Source organism: Bombina bombina, unplaced genomic scaffold, assembly GCF_027579735.1.
Source record: "Bombina bombina isolate aBomBom1 unplaced genomic scaffold, aBomBom1.pri scaffold_614, whole genome shotgun sequence".
NCBI lineage: Eukaryota > Metazoa > Chordata > Amphibia > Anura > Bombinatoridae > Bombina > Bombina bombina.
The window spans coordinates 223,822-229,921 of NW_026511819.1; positions in this window are offsets into that span (position 1 = coordinate 223,822).

Consider the following 6,100-nt stretch of genomic DNA (forward strand, 5'->3'; position numbering starts at 1 on the left):
ACCTTAGGTGCTCGGAGAAATGCTGCCTTTGCCTCATACTTTTTGCAGCTTAAAGCATTTATAATACACCCAACTAGACAACCGAGGTTGTGGTAAATCACCATTTGACACTTTATTTTATAAAGAGATTGCCCAGGTCTAATATATGTATACATGTGTTTTCACAAACTCCAAAGTATTTCTTTCCTAAGATATGGTGAGTCCATGGTGTCATCATTTACTGTTGGGAATATCACTCCTGGCCAGTAGGAGGAGGCAAAGAGCACCACAGCCAAGCTGTTAAGTATCACTCCCCTTCCCACAACCCCCAGTCATTCTTTTTACCTTGGTGCATGGAGGAGGTAAAGTTTTGGTGTCTGAAGAAAATTCACTTCAAGCAAGATTTTAACCATTACAGAAAGTCAGAGTAGGTTTACTCTGTTCGTTCCCCTTTTTCAAGGATTGGGTCTAGCCGTACTCAACGTTAGTCTCTTCAGTAGGGCAGTGGTGGCTTTAAAGCAGTTAGGAGCCTGTGAGGTGGGCCTTTCTAACATGTTGCTGCCCTTGTGTAGAAAGCCAGAGTAGGTTTACTCTGTGTTCTTTCCTAATTCCACAGGTCTCTGTGTGGAGTGGCATCCTCTCATACCGGGTGGGCTGTCCTCCTGCCGTACAGCTGAATGTGCTGGTAAGTGCCTTTTTGTCTTCTGGGGCTAGGAGGCAGGCACTGAAGGGGTTAAGCTACTCCAGAAACTTAAAGTTTCATGGGACAACAGAAAATCCTAGGATTAGGATCCCTTTAGGCAGTGAGCAGGCACTTTGCAAATAGATGTGACCATAGAGACTGAGTTAATCTCCTTTATACATTAGGAGTTAACTATTTTGGTGGCTCAGGGATTAAGTTTATGTGGCTCTGAGGAAAATCTGTATTTTATTTTTAACTCAAGGTGTTTGGGGCAAGACTTTAGATCGCACAATTGCGATATCCTTAGCTGGCTCTGACAGACTACACAATCAGGAAGCGTCTTTTGTTTCTCTGTAACTTTCGGCTTGAAGCACGCGCTTTCACTTAGGTGGCGCAGCTTCTTTAACTGATCACGTGGCACGCTTCCTTTGCTGGCTGAGACCAGAACCGTTGCGTCTTAGACTTGTAGAAATTGTCACTTGCAGCTGCCCAGTATATCAGATCGCACCATCGTTATCCTATTGGGACAGGTAGGCACCTCAGTCACTGACTGAGGTGTAGAGGTGACTGAATAGATTGTTTTTTCTCTTGCTGCCATATCTTTAAATAAAAAAAAAATCCTTATTATACTTATTTTTATAACACTACTTGGGGCCCAATTAAGTCCTCAAAGAGGGAACTTTACACTGGTGTGGGCGCTTGTTGTTTCCTTTTTTTTAATAAATTTAAAGGGACAGTATACCTTTCTCAAGTATAATTGCAAATAATTTTTTCTGCATTATGGATCCTTTGCATTATGCTCCTTTGGACAGATGACGGCTTTGCTTAGAGAGCCAAATTTTACCACCCCTGCAATTTTGTTCCTCATCCACAGAGAGACCTATTTTGCATAAAAAGAAACTTTGTTTCTGAGTCAACTGTCTCTCAGGACAAAGCTGTTCTGGCGATGCCACAGCCTTCTCCTCAAGTGTCCCAAGCCTTAATCTCGTCACATGCTGTGCCCTGTAGTCCCTCTCAATCTCCCGGGGGAGTTTATTTGCAAGCAGAAATCACTGCCCAGGTATCTTTGCGGTATCTGCGGCATTAGCTGCCATTCCCATGCTTCAGGGAAAACGCAAGAGAAAGTTTAGAGATTCAGATACTAAGGTTTCTGCTCCGGCTTCTGCTACCCTAGTTGCCCTTTCTCATAACTCTGATGAGGAAGATACGTTGGTAGCTTCTGAGGGTGAAATCTTAGATTCGGACAGTATAATTCCTCCATCTGATGCTGAAGTAGTAGCCTTCAGATTTAAGCTTGAACAACACCGTGTACTTTTAAAGGAGGTTTTAGCTACCTTGGACGACTCCGATAACTCTGTCGTTGTCAACCCCAAGAAGTCTAGTAAACTTAATAAATACTTTGATGTTCCTTCCTCTGTGGAGGTTTTTCCTGTGCCAGACTGTGCCACAGAGATTATAGCACAGGAATGGGAGAGGCCGGGATACCTTGCTCCCAGTCTCCTGTCTCTAAAAAGATGTTTCCTGTTGCTGACTCCATTAGAGAGTCATGGCAAACAGTTCCTAAAGTAGAAGGGACCATTTCTACTCTGGCTAAGAGAACTACTATTCCTATTGAGTATAGCTGCTTCTTTAAGGATCCAATGGACAAAAAGCTGGAGGCTTATTTGAAGAAAATATATGTTCATCAAGGTTTTCAATGGGATCCTGCAGTATGTATTGCCACTGTGATAAGTGCAGCAGCCTATTGGTTCGACGCCTTGTCTGAATCTCTTCAGGTAGAAACTTCCTTAGAGGAGATCCAAGACAGGATTAAGGCTCTTAAACTATTTAATTCCTTCATTACTGACGCTTCCCCGCAGGTTATTAAATTGGGAGCCAAAATATCTGGCTTTGCTGTGCTAGCCCATAAAGCATTGTGACTGAAGTCTTGGTCAGCCGATGTTTCATCCAAATCCAAGCTTCTGGTGATTCTTTACAAGGGAAAAACCCTGTTTGGACCCAGTCTGACAGAAATTATTTCTGATATCATGGGTGGAAAAGGGTCTTTTCTTCCACAAGACAAGAAGAATAGACCGAAAGGACATCAGAGTAATTTCCTTTCCTTTCGTAACTTCAGAGGTAAGTCTTCCCCTTCTTCCAAGCAGGAACAGTCCAAGTCATTTTGGAAACCCAGTCAGTCTTGGAACAAGGGGAAGCATTTAAAGAAACCTGCAGCTGACTCTAAATCAGCATGAAGGGTTTGTCCCCGATCCGGGATCGGATCAAGTGGGGGGCAGACTTTCTCAGTTTTCTCAAGCATGGATGTGAGATGTCCCAGATCCCTGGGCTGTGGACATAGTATCTCAGGGTTACAAATTGGAATTCAAGACCTTTCCTCCCAGGGGCAGATTCCACCTCTCAAGATTATCTGCAGACCAGATAAAAAGAGAGGCGTTCTTGAAATGTTTACAGGATCTTTCCTCCCTGGGAGTGATAGTTCCAGTCCCAGTACATAAACTGGGTCTAGGTTTCTATTCCAATCTCTTCGTGGTTCCCAAAAAAAAGAGGGAACTTTCCAACCTATTTTAGACCTGAAGTGTCTAAACAAGTTTTTCAGAGTACCGTTCTTCAAGATGGAAACTATCCATTCTATTCTTCCTTTTGTGCAGGAGGGTCAGTTCATAATGATCATAGACCTGAAGGATGCGTACCTTCATGTTCCCATTCACAGGGATCATCACAAATTTCTGAGATTTACCTTTCTGGACAAACACTTTCAGTTTGTGGCTCTTCCGTTTGGCCTTGTCACAGCTCCCAGAGTTTTCTCGAAGGTTCTGTAGGCTCTCTTGGCAGTGATCAGGTCTTGGGGAATTGCTGTAGCGCAATACCTGGACGACATATTGGTTCAGGCACCATCTTTTCAACAAGCAAACTCTCATGCAGAGATCTTGTTGTCTTTTCTACGTTCCCACGGATGGAAAATGAATCCCGAAAAGAGTTCCCTTGTTCCAGCTACAAGGGTAGTTTTCTTAGGGACCATAATAGATTCCCTAGCTATGAAAACAAAGATTCTTTCATCTTGCCTCTTTCTGCAGTCTACTGTTCGGCCATCAGTGGTTCAAAGTGTGGAGGTAATTGGTCTGATGGTCGCTTCCATGGACATCATACCCTTTGCTTGGTTCCATTTGAGAGCTCTGCAGTTATGCATGCTCAGGCAATGGAACGGAGACCATTCAGATCTCTCTCACAGGATAGATCTAGATCAGTCGACAAGAGACTCTCTCCTGTGGTGGCTTTCTCAGTAATCTGTCTCGGGGCACATGCTTCCGGAGACCTTCCTGGGTGATTGTGACCACGGATGCCAGCCTGCTGGGCTGGCGATCAGTCTGGGATTCGTTAAAGGCGCCAGGACTATGGACTTGGGAGGAGTCTGCTCTCCCCATAAACATCTTGGAGTTGAGTGATTTACAATGCTTTGATGGCTTGGCCTCAGTTGTCCTTAGCCCTGTTTATCAGGTTCCAGTCAGACAATATCACCTCAGTGGCTTACATCAACCACCAGGGAGGAACTCTGAGTTCCTTAGCCATGAAGGAGATGGCTCGGATTGTTCAATGGGTGGAAGCTCACAATTGCTGTCCATCTGCCATCCACATTCCTGGAGTGGACAACTGGGAGTGGATTTACTGAGCAGACAGACTTTTCATCCCGGGAAGTGGGCAATCCATCTGGAGGTGTTCTCCAGCTTAACCCTCAAATGGGGGGTGCCATAACTGGATCTGATGGCGTCTCGGCAGATCGCCAAGCTTCCAAGGTTCAAGGTCAAGAGACCCTCTGGCCGCTTTGATAGATGCTCTGGCAGTCCCTTGGGATTTTGGGCTGGCATACCTGTTTTCTCCGTTTGCTCTCCTTCCACGAGTCATTGCTCGTATCAAACAGGAGAGAGCATTGGTGATTCTCATAGCTCCTGCGTGGCCTCGCAGGATTTGGTATGCGGACCTAGTGGAGATGTCATCTTTACCACCTTGGAAATTACCTCTGAGGAAGGACATTCTAATTCAGGGTCCCTTCCTTCACCCAAATTTTGTTTCTCTGAAGCTGACTGCTTGTCGTGTTTTTTCTGAGTCGGTCATTGAGACCATGATTCAGGCTCTCAAGCCTGTTACTTTAAAGATTTACCATAAGATATGGCGTAAATATCTTTATTGGTCTGAAACCAAGGGCTACTTTTGGAGTAGGGTCAGGATTCCGAGGATTTTGTCTTTTCTCCAGGAACGTCTGGAGAAGGGTTTGTCAGTTTTCTGAAGGGTCAGATTTCTGCATTATCTATTTTGCTACACAAGCATCTGGCAAACATGCCAGATATGCAATCTTTTTGTCAGGCCTTAGTCAGAATCAGGCCTGTCTTTAAGTTGGTTGCTCCTCCTTGGAGCCTTAACCTTGTCCTTAAAGTTTTGCAGCAGGCTCCATTTGAGCCCATGCATTCCATAGATATTAAGTTGTTATCTTGGAAGGGTTTGTTTCTTGTTGCTATCTCTTCTCGGAGAGTCTCAGAACTCTCGGCTTTGCAGTGTGATTTGCCTTATCTTTCTTGCTGATAAGGCGGTTCTTTGTACTAAGTTAGGTTTTCTTCCTAAAGTGGTTTCGGATAGAAATATTAAACAGAAAATTGTTGTTCCTTCGCTATGTCCTCATACTTCTTCTCATAAGGAATGTTTGTTGCACAACTTGGATGTTGTGCGTGCTTTGAAGTTTTATTTACAGGTGACTAAGGATTTTCGCCAGTCTTCTGTTTGTTTCTCTGGAAAACAAAGGTCAGAAGGCTACTGCTATTTCTCTTTCTATCTTGTTGAGAAGTATAATTCCTTTGGCTTATTAAACTGCTGGAAAGCAGCCTCCTGAGAGAATTACGGCTTATTCTACGAGAGCTGTCTCCTCTTCTTGGGCTTTCAAAAACTAAGCTTCTGTGGAACAGATTTGCAAGGCTGCAACTTGGTCCTCTTTGCATTCTTTTTCCAAATTTGATACTTTTGATTCGGCTGAGGCTTCTTTTGGGAGAAAGGTTCTTCAAGTAGTAGAGCCTTCCATTTAGGTCTACCTGTCTTGTCCCTCCCTATTCATCTGTATCCTTTAGCTTGGGTGTTGGTTCCCAACAGTAAATGATGACACCGTGGACCCCACTATATCTTAGGAAAAATAACAAAATTTATGCTTACCTGATGATAAATTTCTTTCTTTCCGGAAGTGGTGAGTCCACGGCCCGCCCTTTATTTTAAAACAGTTATTTTTTTACTAAACCTCAGGCACCTCTACACCTTGTGTTACTCTTTTTTTTCTCCATTTCCCTTCAGTCGAGACTGGGGGTTGTGGTAAGGAGTGATACTTAACAGCTTGGCTGTGGTGCTCTTTGCCTCCTCCTGCTGGCCAGGAGTGATATTCCCAACAGTAAATGATGACACAGT